The sequence below is a fragment of the Puma concolor genome, chromosome C1, assembly GCF_028749965.1.
Source record: "Puma concolor isolate L17-30 chromosome C1, mPumCon1.1.hap2, whole genome shotgun sequence".
NCBI classification, from domain to species: domain Eukaryota; kingdom Metazoa; phylum Chordata; class Mammalia; order Carnivora; family Felidae; genus Puma; species Puma concolor.
Genome location: NC_141674.1, coordinates 18,441,802 through 18,459,881, shown reverse-complemented (window position 1 = coordinate 18,459,881; position 18,080 = coordinate 18,441,802).

Below are 18,080 nucleotides of genomic sequence, written 5' to 3'. Positions count from 1 at the left end.
GCAGCGAGGCCGTCCAGGAAAGGTTGTGAGGTTTGGGGGTGGGCGGTGAGAAAGGAAAGAGTTTCTTACGGTGTCAGCCCAGACTGCCAGAGACCTTCCAGACTGGGCCTGTGGTGATGTGTCATAACAGCTCACTACTATTTCTTGAGTACTTTACTAAGCGTTGGGCGCATTATCTCATTTAGTCCTCCTAACAACCACATAAGGCCGATGTTATCCGTCGAGCTTTCTTGTACAATTGTACAGGTTGTTCACTGCACAGGGGACCCAGGCAAGGGACGGGTGAAGGCCCAAACGCACCCAGTGCTGTACTCACCAGCTGTATCCCTGCAGACCTGTGTCTGTACAAAGGTCCCATTCCCCTTACGTTTCAGCTGAGGGAAGGCAGGCTCTGAGAAGACGAAATGACTTGTCCGAGGGTCCCGTAACTAATAAAACACAGAGAGGGGCGCCTGGGTGGCTCAGTCGGTTGGGCGTCTGACTTCGGCTCGGGTCATGATCTCACGGTTCGTGAGTTCGAGCCCCGCGTCGGGCTCTGTGCTGACAGCTCGGAGCCTGGAGCCTGCTTCGGATTCTGGGTCTCCCTGTCTCTCCGCCCCTCCCTCACTCACGCTCGTCTCTCTCTCTCTCTCTCTCTCTCTCAAAAATAAATAAATGTTAAAAAAAAAAAAATTAAAGAAAAAAACTAATAAAACACAGAGGATTCAGACTCAAGGTCTGTCTGACTCTGAAACCTCTCACTTAACCACAACACTGTCTGTGTCCAGGCCTGTTCACTTATCCCCCTACCTTCCTCTTTCCTTAGGACCCAACTGTTCCCAGTCTGCAGTGCGGTGGGAGGCAGGACACCTGGGTCACACTCCGAGCTCTACCTCTTATCCACGTTTCCTCTCCACACCTCACTCTCCTCATCTGTAAAGTGGGTATGTCACTTAGAGCTCTTTAGGAGTAAGCAACAGAAACCAACTTGGGCGGGGGAGGGGGGCGGCACTTGGGTGGCACAGTGGGTCGGTTGGGTGTCTGACTCTTGATCTCGGCTCAGGTTGCGATCTCGTGGTCCGTGAGTTGGAGCCCCGCTTGGGATTCTGTCTCCCCTTCTCTCTGCTCCTCTCCGCCTTGGGCTCACTCGCTCTCAAAGTAGATAAATAAACTTCAAACGAAAAACAAAAAAGAAACCAACCTTGGCTTGCTTCAGCGACGACGGCAGCAAAGGAATGTGCTGGAAGGATCTGAGGCTGCCTATAGAATGGAGGGAGGACGTAAACCAGGCCTAGGAAAGGCCAGAAATCTTAGCCACTCAGGGATCCAGCAGTGGGGATAGGGACGGGCACCTTTAGATTAGTTCTGGAAGGAATCAACCAGGCTCCGTTATCGGAAGGGGAATGGTTGTAGCAGCCCCAGAAAACTCATGCCCACCTCAGGGAGGAGGACGGCCTGTTGGTAGGGACAACCTGAATCAAGTGAACTCTGGCTGGGGAGAAGCCCCTCGAAGGCGGCAGAGTAGCATAAGACATACGGAAGCATCATGGATCCCTGCCCTTCTTATCCAGTCATTTCTGACTTTGCCCCCGACTGGTCATACGTCCTTGGGCAAGTCACTTTTCCTTCTGGAGCAGAACTTTCCTCATCCATAGAAAGAAAGTGATTATCTTTAAGGCCTTTAGTAGCCCATCCCAGAGGAATTTGGGATGCGAAAAGATATTCCTGGGAGCAATTCCTCAACCCGAAAGAATGAATCAGGAACAGTGGAATTTCAGGCATCCGTGAAGATGGTATTGGGCGGGGTTCTGTTTGTCACACCAAGTGGAGACACCCTCGCGTCCCCTGGGAGGCTGAGCGCGGAGAGGGGTAGCACAGGCACGGTGCCCCAACCTCCTGCCTCCAGGACTTTGCCATGAAGGGGCTCCGGAGCTTCTCGCTCAGGGGCAAGGGGCGGGTCACTTTTGAGATTTCAGCCACTGGAAGTTTCCAGGCAGAGGAAAATACAAGCCGGCCGACAGGAGACACGGGGCCTCTGGACCGCTCGTGTCACAGAGCCTTTGTTGAAGGGACACACGGATTTGGGACAGTGGACTGAGGCACTGTGCGAAGAGGGCATCAGTTCTCTCTGGGCCTCGGTTTCTACTTCTGTCAAACGGGGTGAGGTCACTGTTGTACCAGCCTCCTGGGGCCTTTCTGAGGGTCAAATAGGAAAATACGTATGAAAGGAAACCTGAGGTGGGGGTGGTGCCTGGGTGGCTCAGTTGGTTACTGCGCCTGACTCTTGATTCTGGCTCCGGTCATGATCCGGTGGTTTGTGAGTTCGAGCCCCGCATCGGGCTCTGCACTGACAGCACGGAGCCTGCGTGGGATTCTCTGTCTTCTCTCTCTCTGTCCTTCCCCCGACACGTGTACTCGCTCTTTCTCAAAAAATAAATAAGAAAGAAAGAAGAAAGAAAGAAAGAAAGAAAGAAAGAAAGAAAGAAAGAAAGAAAGCGAAAGGAAGGAAGGAAGGAAGGAAGCCTGAAGAAACATAGGGCGCCCAGCTGCTGAATAAGGACTTGAGCGTGAGCTTCATGGGCCAAGGCCTGTATCCGCCTCGTTCCCTGCTGTATCCTCAGTGCAGTTTCGCATCCAGCATACAGCAGGTGCCCCCAAATCATTTGTCGAATATTACCAGCTAACACGTCATATGGACTTATGTTCTAAGCACTGTTCTAAGAATTTTCCACGGATGTACTCCTTTAATCTTGATGACCACACGGGTTCCGTTGCTGCCATCTCCATTTAGAGGTAAAGACACTGAGGCACAGAGACTGAGTCACCTGCCCACGGCTGTGCCCTTGTAAGAGGGGGAGTGGGGCTTTGAACCCCCGGCGGTCTGGCTCTAGGGTCTGTGATCTTACGCCTAACTACACCTGTGTGAATGGCTAACTCACAGAGTAAATACATGAATTAACGACTGTGGGTATTTACGAATGAGCTCGGGGGTTCAGACTTCTCAGAGCTTTGCTTTGGGAACGGGAGCTGAAGCTCCTCTCTCTCTCTCTCTCTCTCTTTTTATTACTCTGTCAGCAGGTTCTGGTATTTACGGAAGGCACATTGCAAAGGCAACGCCGTTTGTCCCCAAGTGGTCTTATCACCTTCCTCCGAACCTGTTCACCCACCCTCTCCCTCCCCCCAATTTCAGCTCCAGCTGCCACTGAGGACAGTTGCCCAGGACAGAAACTTCTGAGTCACCGCTGACACCTTCCTTTCTCTCACCTGGACAGTCTCTGGGCCCTCCTCAAGGTCACAGCAGAAACCTTATCTCATACCGAGTTCATCCAGATGTCACCCCGGTCGTCCAGGTATAACGACTTGCTGAGGCCCCCCTGTGTTTTAAGCTTTCATGAAAAGTTGGCTCCCCTAGGGGCATCTGGGTGGCTCAGTCGGCTGAGCGTCCGACTCCAGCTCAGGTCATGATCTGACACTCCGTGAGTTCGAGCCCCGCGTCAGGCTCTGTGCTGACAGCCCAGAGCCTGGAGCCTGCTTCAGATTCTGCGTCTCCCTCTCTCTCTGCCCCTCCCCTGCTCATGCTCTGTCTCTCTCTGTCTCAAAAATAAATAGAAACATTAAAAAAAAAAAAAAAAGTTGGTTCCTCTAGCCTATCCCACTGTGACAGGATTCATAGCTTGTCTCCTGGTCCGGTTAGACTATTGCTGCAAAATGAATCAACTAAAACTTAGCAGCGTGAAACAACATCATGTTATTATTTTTTTCTCACAGCTCTGTGGGTCTGGTGGGCCTAACGAGGGGCTCTCTCTCTCTCAGGGTTTTTCGCGTGTATGCAGTCACGGTGAATGGAGTTGGAGTGTTCTAGAAGCTTCCTCACGCACACATCTGGCAGCTGACACTGGTTGTCACTAGAATCGCAGTTGGGACTGTTGGCCAGCACACCTACACGTGGCCTTCCAGTGTGCCCTGGGCAGAGCTCGGTGGCTGGATTCCAAGAATAAGTGTCTCTAGAAACGGGAGGTGGAACCTACCAGTCTCTTAAGATTTAGGTCACTTCTTTTTTTTTTTTTTTAATTTTTTTTTTTTACATTTATTCATTTTTGAGAGACAGAGAGAGACAGGGCACGAGTGGGGGAGGGGCAGAGAGAGAGAGGGAGACACAGAATCCGAAGCAGGCTCCAGGTTCCGAGCCATCAGCACGGAGCCCGACGCGGGGCTCGAACTCACAAACTGTGAGGTCATGACCTGAGCTGAAGTCTGACGCTTAACCGACTGAGCCACCCAGGCGCCCCAAGATTTAGCTCACTTCTATGGTATTCTATTGGCCAAGCAGTCACAGAACCAGTATTCGAGGGGAGGGTCAGAGCATTTGGGGGCCACGTTTCAGAGCCACCACACCTGATCTCTCTGGGGACCCTTGTGGAGGGGTCGTTTCCCCTCATTCACTGCAATCCCTCCTTTCCGTACCACCTTCTTCTGCTGGATATAACACCCTGCAGCTCTCAACTCCCTTAAAAGCTCTTTCTACTCCACTGGCAGCCCAAAGGTCAACGCCCCTTGCTCTCGATTTTTCCCAAGGTCATGTGTCGAGATGCAGGAGACTCGTACTGACTCACCGAGGGGTGATTCACGCATGATGGGCGAGAATCCCTACGCTGCCTGCGGCTGCGTGCGGATGACTTCTAGCCGCACGTCGGCCCTCTCTGCCCTCCAGCGTCCTTCAGCCACCCTGGGGCCCCCATCCTCCCTCCTGCCTGGGCTGCATCTTCCCACCAGGCTGCCAGACCCTCCCCCACCCTCAACACACCCACCTCGACTCTTTCAACTGCCTCTCTCAACTCCACACCGTTTAGCACCCTGAACAATGAACTTCTCAGCCCCCTTCTTCCCAGTGCATCCCAGCTGCCCTCAGGGAGGGCTCTCTTTCCACACAGTATCTTCGTAGCCAAGAGAGCTGCCGAACACAGGCGGGTCCCTCCCCTAAGGGGAATCCAGCTACCAGAATGTTCCCCCTGCTTCACTTGGATTTGGAAGGACCCTAAGAGAGCCTCTCACTCAACATCCGACCCCTGGTCCTGGGAGCGGTATTCCTTCTCACACTGGTCACAGATGTGCCGTAGGGGTAGTGTGGCCAATCGTGTGCGGGGACTTCTGGTTAAGGTGGAACGGCCCCCTCTGACTGCAGTGCCATTAACTAGCACCTTCTACAAGCAAGGAAACCCTCTAATCACTTCCATGCTACATGGTAACCACCAGCCGCACATGTCTATGGAGCCCTTGAAATGTGGCTGGTGAGATGGAGGTAATGGACTTGAAACTTTAACTGATTTTAATTAATTTTAATTTCAGTAATCACATGTGGCTAGTGGCTACCATGTTGGACAGCCCAGCGTCAGAGTCTTTCATATTCCAGTAAGTGTTAAGTGGTTTTTCCCAACATGTTTACCAAGGATTCTCTCTCTCTCTCTCTCTCTTTCTCTCTCTTTCTCTCTCTTTATGGAGTGCATTTAACTCGTTTGTTTGTTTGTTTGTTCATCTGCAGTCTGGGAAATGCTCCTCTGGTCCGATCCTTATTTGGCAACCGATCCCAGGGAGCAGAAGGGACTTTCCCAAGGTGACACAGCAAGTCAGTTGCCCAGCTGAGACTTGAACTCAGACCTCTTCTCTCTCCTAGTCGAGCTTTGCCTCTCTGGCCTTTTGACAGCTTTCAGGGCCGAAGCCCAAAGAAAGGACAGACATTGAGTTTGCTTAATGTTCAAGTCTGTGACAGGACCTCACACATCCTTTCAATAACCCTGTCAGGTGGGAATTAGTCGCCCCAATATACGCATGGGGAAACTGAGGCTCAAAGAGAGGAAGCGACTTGCCCAAAGCCGTGTATGTGGCCATGCCTGAAATGAGCAGAGCTGAGTCCAAAACGTGCAATCAGCAGGAAAAAGGTGGGGAAGCGCCAGGAAGGAGAAGAATAAGCCTCCGAAAACAATGAACAGAGAATTGGGGTGGGGGCAGGAGCCCAGGGAACTGGCCCAGGCCCAGAGGAAAATCAGGATAAGCAGAGAAAACGTTTGCGTAAACCAGAGACAAAAACGACCCCGACCATCACAGCGCAGGGATGGGCAGGCCTCCGGTCTTGGGCGGCCGTTCTATAGGTTGGCTGGCACCCAATGGGGGGGGTGGCCGGGGCAGCTGGTGTGAATGCTCTGGCCAACAGGGGCTGCTCTGACAAGTTGGCGAGTGGGAGAACCAATCGGATCCTCTCTTCTGTGGGGTTTGGAGGTGAAAAGTTGTTTATAGCAGCCAAAGACACAGAATGAGCCAACGGTTGGGTAGCCTTGACCTAAACCTGTGTAAACGCTGCAGTCACAGACTTGAGCAAATGAGCAATGGCTCGTTGGAAAGAAAGGATGACATAAGAGCCTTCCACGAGTAATGAGTAATTAGGGACAATGCATAACATTGTGCTGTGTGGGTAGTAAGAGCTCCATCATGGAGATTATTCAAGACTTCTTGTCTGGGAAGATGGGGGCTGGGATGGGATCTAGACCAGCTGAATGGACTGGGGAGGCATCACTTCCTCCACCCTTCACATTGATCTTAGAGAAGCCGCGCCTGCTCCCACAGCCCTGGTCGTGGGCGGTGGGCGGTGGCCACCTGGGGGTGGCTGCCAGCCCCAGCTGGTCAATCAGGTTTATTCTTCTAGAATTTTCGATTGAGACCTAGACACCGGCTCCCGCTGAGTGCTTGAACTGAGGAGACCCAAAAAGCTGGGCTGGAGACAGCGGGGAGCCCTTCCAAAGCTAGTGGACAGGGGCAGGGGTAGGGGGTGGCGCGTAATGGCATTTCTTATTTTCTGGTTTTGTTTCTGGCCCCTTGGGAGCTCTGGCTGCAGTGCCTTGCCCTTGCCTCGCTCAAGGATCCTGCCAATATCCCCCATGCCCCCTCCCCCATTTATGCCTAAGTGGGCTGGGCTGAGCGGCCTCTGACCTTGCAGCTCGAGCAAGGCCTATGTGACCTTGTGTGTCTGGGTGTGAAGGGATAGGGTAACTTTTGTGCCCGTGAGAGCCCATGTGCTTGGTGAGGGTATATCTTTGTGGACAAACCACTTTTCTCTGACCCCCAGTCTTCCCACTTGTGTGGGAGGGGTTGGGGGAGGAGAGAAGAGGCTCTTATTTAAAAAAAAAAAAAAAATTAATGTTTATTTTTTCAGAGACAGAGCGGGAGTGGGGGAGAGGCAGAGAGAGAGGGAGACACAGAATCCAAAGCAGGCTCCAAGATGTCAGCATAGAGCCCGACGTGGGGCTCGAACTCACAGACCGTGAGATCATGACCTGAGCCGAAGTAGGACGCTCAACCGACTGAGCCACCCGGGCAACCCCCGAAGGGATTCTTCTGATGGCCAGCTTTCTGTTGCCAGGCTACGTGCCCTAGGAAAACCGCATTCACTCATTCATTCTGCAAACGTTCACTGAATACCTACTATATGCCAAGCATCGTTCTAGGCAGCAGGGATGAAGCAGTGAAAAAAACAGACAGAAACAAACAAAACCCTTTGTACAGATTGCCCTTAGTTTCCTTATCTGGAAAATAGTTGAACCAAAAACTCTTTGAGGTAACCCTAGGCTGTATCTGTCCACAGAACGCACCTGCCCCCGCCTATAAAACCCGAATCTGTACTTCAGGCTCCTGGAGGGGGTTGGGCAGGGGACCTGGAACCCGAGAGGGAGGCGGGTGGGCGGTGATGGCTCCTGGGCTCAGGTTGCAGACTCCGCCGGGCCTGCCAGCTGGCCTTGCCCTAGCCCCATTCCTGGCCACCCTTCCCCTGTTACTGCTCAGCTCTCCCTATTTGGCCCAGGGGCTGCCCCACCCACCCTCTCTGACTCACCTACCCGGGCTTCCCTCACACTCCACCCTTGACCTTTTGGTGGGGTGGGATCCTGGAACACCAGGCGGTTAAAATACCTGCCCCACCACTTTCTGGCCGTGTTACCTCAGGCAAGCTTCTTCTCCTCTCCTCGCCTCTGTGTTTCCCTCTGTGAAATGGGGATAATAATAGTACCTTACATCATAGGTGATGGAATCATACGTGGCTGGCACATGAAGTGTTCACGTTTTATGACACACAGGCTCCTAATGGAGCAATGGCGCTGGCCCGGGTTCCACAACAGGAGCCTCAGTTTTGTCCTCTATGGAATGAGGATAACGAAGATGTTGGAAGGATAACAGGCAAGGCAAAATGCCTCTGCGTGTTTTAGAATTCAGCTCTGCCTTGAACCAGACGGATCACTTTGAGCGAGTCTCGTCTCTTCTGAGGCAGACCCTTCCTTCCCCTCTTCCTCCCCCCCCCCCAAGGGGACTCCAGGAGAGCCCCGCCCCGGGAGAGCTCCCCTCTAGGAGAACCTGCCCCAGGAGGACCCACCCAAGGAAAGCCCCGCCCCAGGAGAGCCCCCACCACCCTACGCCCTTACCTCCCACCTCCACCCCTGCTCCAGAAGAGGTCTTGTCCCCTTACTCAATGGTTGGTTCAGGCAACCCTGGCCAATGGGAGGCAAGAGGAAGTCTGCGGGGCCGCCCTGGGAGGGTCTCCCCTCTCTTACAATGTGTCACAGGGAAGAGAGAGTTAGTTCGATGCTTGCCTCCGGACCGCCGCTGTGGGTCCCTGACACCTTTGCGGCCATTTGGGGACTGTGAGAGAGAGATGCGCCAAGGAGCCAAGAAAGGAGCTCACCAAGAGGGTAAGAGCCCTGTCCTGGTGGCCCGTGGAGTCCCTGAATTACTGAGTTGGAATTCGCCAAATCTAGAACTTTGGGGGGTTTGTCAGATAAATGTCTTTATCGTTTAAGCCACTTGGGGTTAGCTTATCTGTTGCTTGAAGCTGACAGAATCCTAACAGATAGACTCTCCTGAGCCTCAGTCTTCTTCTCTGGAAAGTGGAGATGATTCCCACCTCACGGTTGCTGTAAACATGATAGGAGGGCACATGTGTGAAAAGTCCAGTGGCCTCTGCATAAGCAGGGGCTCCCTCTTGTTTTTCTTCCGTGAGGCCAGGACCAGGTGCCCCTGGATAGCACGGCTGACTCACTTGCTCCCGCTGGGCTGGCCCCAGCTCCCCAGCGGGCGTCCCAGGCTGACTGGGTGTTCCCCATGGGTCCAGCACCGGGAGCGCCAACGCAAATATCACCCCCAACCACACCGTGAATCGAAGTAAGCCAGGGGACCGGCGCTGCTTCTCTCCACAGACACGTGGTGGCTAGGGGCCTGGACTCCGAGGCAGCCAGACCTCCGGTCTGAGTCACAGCGGTGTCACGGCCAAGATGTGTCATGGTTACATTCACTGCCTTATGGCTCAGCTGTTTGGTCTGTAAACTGGGAATAACAGTGGCACCTGCCTCACAGATGCGATTGAATGAACAAATGTGGTCAGATGCTTGGAACCAGTGAGCAGCTTCAAAACGGCAGTTCCCTTCATCCTCGATTCCCTAGCTTGGCCCGCGTCCAGCTTCCAGGTCCTTAAAAGCCTGTGACTTCAGCGGTCATCTGGTCCAACTTTGTCCTTTCTTTCTTTCTTTTTCTTTTTCTTTCTTTCTTGTCTTTCTTTCTGTCTTTTTTCAGTCTCTTTTTTCCTGTCTTTGTGACTTCCTTCCTTCCCTTCCCTATCTCTTTTTCTTTCTTTCTTTCTTTCTTTCTTTCTTTCTTTCTTTCTTTCTTGTCTGTCTTTCTTTCTGTCTTTTTTTTGGTCTTTCTCTTTCTTCCTGTCTTTCCGTCTTCCTTACTTTTGTCTTTCCTTCCTTCCTTCTCTCCTTCCTTCCTCTTTCTTTCTTTCTTTCTTTCTGTCTTTCTTGTCTTTGTCTTTTTCTTTCTTCCTGTCTTCTTTCTTTCTGTCTTTTTTCCAGTCTTTCTCTTTCTTCCTATCTTTGTGCCTTCCTTCCTTCCTTCCTTCCTTTTTCTTTCTTTCTTCTTTCTTTTTCTTCTTTCTTTCTTCCTTCCTTCCTTTCAGTAGTGCAACTTCTTCAGATAAAATCTTATGTGAAGGAACATTCATAGCTCTTCATTTATAATAGCTAAAAACTGAAACAATGCAAACTGCCCTCAACAGGTCAATGGATGAAGAAACTGGCATTTCCATGCGACAGAATACTACTCGGCATTACAAAGGGATGCGCCACGGATACATGTGCCAACAGAGATGAATCTCAAAGTACTTACGCTGAGTACAAGAAGTCAGACAGAAGAGAGCACGTACCGCAGGCTTCCGTTTACATAAAATTCTAGAAAATGCAAACTGGGATGCCTGCGTGGCTCAGTCCGTTAAGCGTCCACCTTTGGCTCAGGTCATGATCTTGTGGTTTGTGAGTTGGATCCCCGTGTCGGGCTCCCTGCTGTCAGCGCAGAGCCCGCTTTGGATCCTCTGTATCCCTGTCTCTCTGCCCCTTCCCCGCTCACGCTCTCTCTCTCTCTCAAAAATAATAAACATAAAAAAAAGAAAAGAAAAGGCAAACTGGTATATAATGAGAGAAGGCAGATCAGTGGTTCTTGGGTCACGGAAGGAATTAAAGGGCATGAGGCAACTCCTGAGGGGGATGCATATGTTCACTATCTTGATTGTGTTGATGGACAATGCTTTTCAAATTGTACGCTTTAAATATGTCAGTTTATTGCCTATCAGTTTCCCCCCAGTAAAGCTGTAGAAAACAAAACCAAACAGACATCTCAGGTGAAAGCCGAGCGTGTAAACGTTGAAAGTGAAGAACGGAGCCCCTCTGGGCGGTGGGAGCCGGGTCTGGAATGCCAGCTCGTGCCCTTGGCCTCTCCCCACCACTCAGGAATATCCACGGCACGCCTGGCCTCCACTGAGCGCAATCTGAAAAACCACAAAGGCTTCCGAGAAAGGGCCTTGCCCAAAGTCAGGCAGACCGAGCCGGGTGCAGCCAGGGGCAGAAGCCGGGTTTCCTTCCTGTGCAGCCGGACTCTTTCCACTAGACCCTGGGGGTCCAGTGGGTGTTCGTCAAAGACCTCAGGGAGGAGCCGGCGACACCGTCAGTTACTGGTCTGCTATACTCTGTGCTCAGCCCTACCCTGGGCTCTGAGGGGAGCACAGAAGCAAGCGGGCCCCGGTCTCTTGTGCTTAAACGAGCACTCAAGTCTCGCTGGAGGCAAGAAAGACCTGGAATTCAGGAGGAATCAGAGACACAAAATTATAAAGATGGCTTGGTGTCGAATCCCCGGGCTGGAGCACTGGCGACGGCCAACCAGGAGGACAGCGTGTGTAGAGGAAACTTTCTCAGGGCGCCTGGGAGGCTCAGTCGGTTAAGCGTCCGACTTCGGTTCAGGTCATGATCTCCCAGCTTGTGGGTTCGAGCCCCGCGTCGGACTCCGGGCTGACAGCCCAGAGCCTGGAGCCCGCTTCGGATTGTCTCTCCCTCCCTCTCTCTCTCTCTGTCCCTCCCTGCTCACGCTCTCTCTCCCTCTCTCAAAAATAAAAATGAACATTAAAATAAATTTTTTAATAAATAAAAACAAACACTGTTTCTCCAGCAGCCCAGGAAGAGGGACCGAGGGGCAGCACTTTGTGACAGGTGTGGGAGGTGGCTATTGTGGGAACCCAGGACGAGACTCAGGCCCCAGGACTGCAGTAGGCCAGTCCCCTCAAGCTAAAGTTCCTTATTTCAAAGTGCAGACACTGAGGCCCAGAGAGGGGAAGGGGCTGAACCAGAACTAGGACCCCGGCGTCCCCACTCCAAAGCTGCTGCCCCTCAGGAGGGCTGGGAAGTGGGTCTTCCCTCCTGGAGTCTGGTGTTTCTCTCCGTAGGACGGATGGTGGGGGCTGGACCTCAGGCTGGGTCCTGGTCAGTCAGACCAGGGCAGTGCAAAGACAGGGGCTGAGAGGGGAGGAATATAGCCAACCCATCCAGGCCTTTCTAGGGCTGATGCTGGGTCAGGCGATGACAGACTTCCTCGCCAGTGAGCCCTCTGGAATGCTTGGAACTCAGTGGTGACAGTCCAGAAGTTTCCCTTCCCCTAGAGGGCCCTGGAATGGAGGGAAAGTTCTAGATAAGCACCCAGGGCTTTGGCCTTTCATCCCGCCCTGCCTCCTCTCTCCCGGGGACTTTGAGTGTGCGGGGGCGGAAAGAGCCCCTCTGGGACGCGCGGCTGGGCCTCGTGAGCCTGCCCACTTCCTGCCCCACCTCCTGGGCTGGGCTTAAGGAAAATGACGATCTCTTACATTTAGACAACGCTTTGCAGCCCACAAGGAATGCTGACATCCTTCTTCACTAAAAATGTTCCTCCCCAATCCTCACAATGCAGGGGAGAATCATTATCCCCATTTCACAGACAAGGAAACAGAGGCCCGCAGAGATGCGTGGTTTTCCCTGGCCGCGGAATGAGTAAGGGCTCAGAGTTTGTTCAAGAACCCAAGGCTCCGGCCTAGCTTTGCTCCGGCCAATTCCTACCCTCACGCCCCTGTAAATACCAAGAGGGGGCGTCGCGTGATGAAAAGCACGGACAGGCTCTGAGACATTCAAGCTGCGTCGAGTCCCAACTCTACTGCTGACTTTTGCTGCATTTTCTATAGTTCCTTCACCCTCCGGGTTTCAGTTTCCTTATCTGTAAAAGGGGGTAATAATAGTAACCACCCATTAGGGTTGACGTGAGAATGAACACGACGGTCACACATGAGGTACTCGGCACATGGTGGGCAGAGAGCACTCAGTAAATGACAGTGGCTGTTTTGTCACAGACCCTGGAGGTGAAACCGTGTCGGGCCTGCGGCTCTCTGCCTTGTCCCGGCTCCTCACTGGCTGCCGGGAGGATCCAGCGGGACGGCAGCGTGTGGATTTATCTCCACCGTCATGTGAAACCACCACCCAAGACCCGACTGTCTGAAGTGAGGCTTCCTCCTTAAATTTCCGGTCTCCTTTGGACAGAAGGGAACTAGGAAGATCCCGAAGCATCTCAGACACGTGAAGTCCAATCTGCTACTTTCATACGGAGAGAACCCCGAGGCCCGGAGAGGAGCGGGGACTTGCTCAAGGGCACACAGCAAGGCAGGGTGGGAGACTGACCTAGAATTCTTGTGATTCTTCCGTCCCCGTCCCCTAAAGGAGGACTGACCAGGAGAAGCCTGCAAATTGTTGCCCAATGTTTAAGGGCAAATCCAGGATGTAAAGGTCGTGTCTTAACAGAAGCGGCAAGTGGAGAGAAGAACGTGCTGGGTCAGGAGTCAGGAGCAGTGGGGGTTTCCCACGGCCGCCTTCACCGGTGGCCACGGAGCCGGGGCACATACCTTGGTGTAGGATAAAGGACCAAAGGCACGGAGGGCCTGTCCTGCGTCTCCTGGAGCCTGGGCCCGGCGCTCAGCACCGCACTTCAGAGGGACACAGTCAAACCAGGCAGATCTAGAGGCGATAATAAAGATAAAACCACTCCCCGTGAGGCACTGGGGGCATTAATTAGGGTTCGTTCATTTGCGTGGATCAGAAAACCCAGCTCAAACTAGCTTAAACGATAAGGGGACTTAACCAACACTAACAAACTACCTACCTAACTCATAACGTATCAGAGAGTTCAGAGAAGGGTCCCGAGGTATGAGCTGCTCCAGAAGCTCGAGTGATGGCGCCACAACGATGACTTAAAACTAGTCTACAGGTTCTTTGACACTCCCTTCACAGGAAGCCTCATTATCCTCCCCCTCGAATTGTGGGTCCGACTTAGTCACCAGAGCCTAGAAAAAAAGTGGAAATGATAGCACACCGCTTCGGAGACTAGACCGTTGGTTCCTTGCCTCGTTCTTTCTCCTCACTCACTCCGGTGGAAACCGTCCGCCACGGAAAGGACCACCTAGCGAGGGACTGAGGCCTCCCGCCCGTGGCCACGTGAGTGCGCCATCTTGGAAGCGGATCCTCTGGGCCCAGTCAAGACTGCGGATGAGTGCAGCCCTCGCCGACCTCTCCCTACGAACTCGTGAGAGACCCCGAGCCGGAACCACCCGTCTAGGCCTCTTCGACCGTGTGGAGTGATTCGTTGCACAGAAATAGTTAATAAAACCACGGACTGGCTTCTATGCCTCTACAGAGTCTCCGGGTGCTGCCTTCCTCTGTACGTGGGCCTCATCCTCGAAAGGAATTCTCTTTTGGCAATGGCTGCCGTGCTTCTGCCCTCCTATCCCTGGCCCGGGTTGTCCAGGGAAGCAAGCCCTGCTGCTTCTCCGGACAAATCGCTGGCTCTGACTTAAGTGTCCACTGTTGTCCCTGGGAGTGTGGTGATGTGGTGCTTGGCCTAAGCCCTCTGAGCCCACTCTGGAGCTAGAGGTACCACCATCACCCAATCACACGGCCTCCCAACGGGGTCGAACACGGCTCTGATGGCTGGGGAGATGGGGAACCGATGCTGGGAAGCCGCGAAATCGCCATGACATCAAGGCAGTGGTGGTGGAATGATCAGGAACAGGGGGGTCCTCACCGGCCCCACAGCATCCTCCAGGGTATGGGGATAGCGGGGCTTAGAAGTTAAGGTGTGAGCTCTGGAGTCAGACAGGATCCAAATCCTAGTTCTACCGCTCACCAGCTTATGTGACGTCTCTGTGCCTCAGTTCCTTCATCTGTAAAATGGGGCTGGTGCGCCCAGGAACACAGGTGGAAGGAGGAGATGAGGTGCGGTGAAGGTTCGATAGATAAGTCCTATTATTCAAAATATTCACCGAGGGCTCACTACCGCTCAATTGTCTCTTGTCCCGGCCAGACCGAGAGGCACCCCCAAAGGAAGAAACTATGGGGTTGTCTTTGTCTCGGTAACCCCAGGGCCTGGCACACAGGCAGTACATGTGTGCATGGCCGAGATGAATCATTTGGAAAGGGAGTAAATGTTCTTTGTGCCTCCGAGGGACAGAGGGACAGAGCTAAGCCCAAGGCCAGTGCATGCAAGTTTTGGGAATCAGGATGCAATTTGCTCTAGAAAACTTTTTTTTTTTTTTTAATGTCTCTTGATCTTTGAGAGAGAGAGAGAGACAGAGTGCAAGCAGGGGAGGGGCAGAGAAAGAGGGAGACACAGACTCCAAAGCAGACTCCAGGCTCCGAGCTGTCGGCACAGAGTCCGATGCGGGGGTCGAACCCATAAACCGTGAGATCCTGACCTGAGCCAAAGACGGGACACTTAACGGACTGAACCACCCAGGCGCCCCTAAAGGAGAACTCTCAAATAAGAGTGGAGCTATCCATAGGTATACAAGAACCCAAAATGAAAGACGTATTTGCTGAGACTAAGCCTGTTTGCATGTCGTCTCCTTCGCTCCTCACAACCTTATGAGGTAACTACTCTGATTAGCCCCATTTCCCAGGTGAGGAAACTGATGCTCAGAACAATGGAGCTTGTTCACTAACTCGTTCACCAAATGAGTGCCCCGCCTGTGCCAGGCCCCGGGGATTCACTCATAAACAAAACAGACGGGGTTTAAGTGACACCTGCTAAACCAGGGGCAAAGCTGGGACGTTGGAGCCCAAGTGCATGACCATTACACGGCTTCCTTCCAGAAGAGGATCCTCCTAGAGTAGTGCGTTTCCAGCCACCAAAGGTGTGCGGGGTCAGAACTGGAGAGAGCTGGGGGGTAGCCGGGAAGAAATTCCAGTTTGGGATGTACTGGAGCCAGGGGGCTGCGAGGGCCCCTGTGGCCGTCAAGCTCTGGAACCCTGCGGGCAGCCTCTGAGCACTGGGGCCTCCCGCGGCCAGGAAGCAAGACAGGGATGGAGGGAAAGGGAAAAGAGAAGCCGGGGAAGCCCACCGAGGACTCCCTTGCAGGGCGGCAGCTCCCGCTGCAGGCAGCCGGGGTCGGGGCGCCACCTGGTGGAAGAATGTTAGAAAGCCGCTGAAACAGGCGTTAGAGACCCCGAGATGGAGGGATGAGAGGTGGAGCGACACACGAGTGTGTCGCAGGGCTGGGTCAGGAGCCCTTCCTCGGCGTGGCAGACCCTTCTGTGCACAATACTGTATTGAACGTGACACAGCGTAAGAACTTTTTTCCCCTCTACGTTGTAAATTCTCTGAAATCGCGACGCGTCTTTACAAATGAGTGGGATGCAGAGCGTAATGGATGGCATTGCAGCCTACAACGGCCAGCCCCCGGGATTTGACGAAACATGGTCGCAACTCCCGTTGGTGGGGTCCCCCTGATGTGCCGGGCACAAGCCAAGCCCTTCATCGTCTTAACTGAATCCGTGCCCAACTGACGGGAGAGGAAAGGGAGGCTGAGGGAGGTGAAGTTACCTGCCCCGTCCCAGCGTCCGTGGTTGAAAAGCTGGCCGCAGAACATTGTCCTTGTTCATTTCTGCACGGCCTTGCTGTCTCGATCCTATGCCTCCAGTCATATGGTTTTACTGCTGACTGGCCCTCTGTTCCCACCCCTTTCCTGTCAAATGCCGTGAGCACCAATGGGGCAGGGACTACGTTTTGTTCATGTTGGTCCTCCCCCAAGCCCTATGAGGGGCATACCATCGTTACTAATTTTCCTACAGAGCTAAGGGTTTCAACAGAGAAGCATCTAAAAATCTTTTTAAATCACTAGGTAAGACGTATACAAAAGGGAGAACTGTAGCTGTGGTTTGCTAATGGCATGGGGTGTTTTATCGAATTTCCAAATGTCCTGGTTATAGAAAACATTTACAATGTACTCTGCAATTTTAGTTTAGGATATGCCCAATGAAAAAAAGAACTATTAAACATTGTATATATACGGTATGAGCCTGATATGTCCTTCTAAATAGGTAAGAAAAAGACCTGGTTTGTTCCATGTATTAGAAGGGGGGAGCTCAGTGGTCACTGGGCGTAGTCAGGTAGAGAACTTAACCTGACACAGGTGCCCTTGGTTATATTAGGACGGTATGATTGCCAACAATTTTTTCTATTTTTGTTTCCCAAATTCTCTGAATGTCAGCATATATTTTCCTTATAATTAGAAAATATCATCTTATATACATTCCTAAGTCCAAAAAGGATTTGGACATTAGGAGAGAACATTCCAGAGAATGGCAAGAGAAAAACAAGAGAATTGAAGCGGGCGATCACAGGATAGGAGCCCCGAACCGGCCTTGAGCACCTGCCAGGTGCTCAGCAAACCCTGGCTGCTTGGGTAGATCCTGCCAGTCTGGGTGGGCTTCTCCCTCCTGGTGGGGCTGAGCCCAGTTAGACTTATTACCCCCCACTGGTCATGTCGGCTGTGTAGGCCAAAGCCTCTGTGCTTAAAATGCCAGAAGGGTCCCTGCCTGGTTGTGCACTAGGGAGGATCTTGAAAGAACAGATGTCGGGCTCTTGGATCCACCAACCTGCATGTGTCTAGATGGGGTTTCTCCTTCCATATTACCGATACCCACGGAAAGCTGCTTCACCCCTGCTCCCGAGGCACTTGGCAGATCTCGGTGGGTCTGCTTCCTCCCACCACAGCGTAAGGTTGGGTGCCATTCACAGCCCCCAGCCGAGGCAGGGCGATGAAGTGGGAAAGTACCTGGGGGAGTATTATTTACTATGATGTGTAGGGCCCTGGGGCAGTCTGTTCCTCTTTGTACTTTTTCTGTAGAAGACACGGGCTAGGCTAGATGGGTGGTTTTCACACGGTGTTTGGTTGCAGATCCCTTTATTCAGACAGAACACTACAGGAAAAGCCCAAAGTTGAAAGAAAAAAATACGTGTTTGTATGTACCTAGATACCTACGTATCAGAGTCAAGCACCTGCAAGGCTTACCTTTATCATCTCTCTGTCCTTCCACAAAGGTAGGTACGACCAGCAGCCCCGGTTTACAGAGAAAATCTGAACTGTAACCCCCCCCCCCCCACTTAGGGTGCTGCAGGGCAGTTTAAACACTGGTGGACCAGATGATCGGCGCGTGCGTGCGGCAGTGGCTTTCCACTTTGACTATGAATTAGACTACATTTTACATAGTAGCCCACTTACACATGTGCGCGTGGGAATAGACACGTCATGAAACGATACTTAGCCTGCTACAATTCACAGCCATGCTGGTTGTGATCCAGTAATCGTAAAATTATAATCCCCTACTGGCTCTCAACGTGCAGACTCCAAAACACTTCCTTAAAGTAGCTCCTACCCGAAGAGATTATGA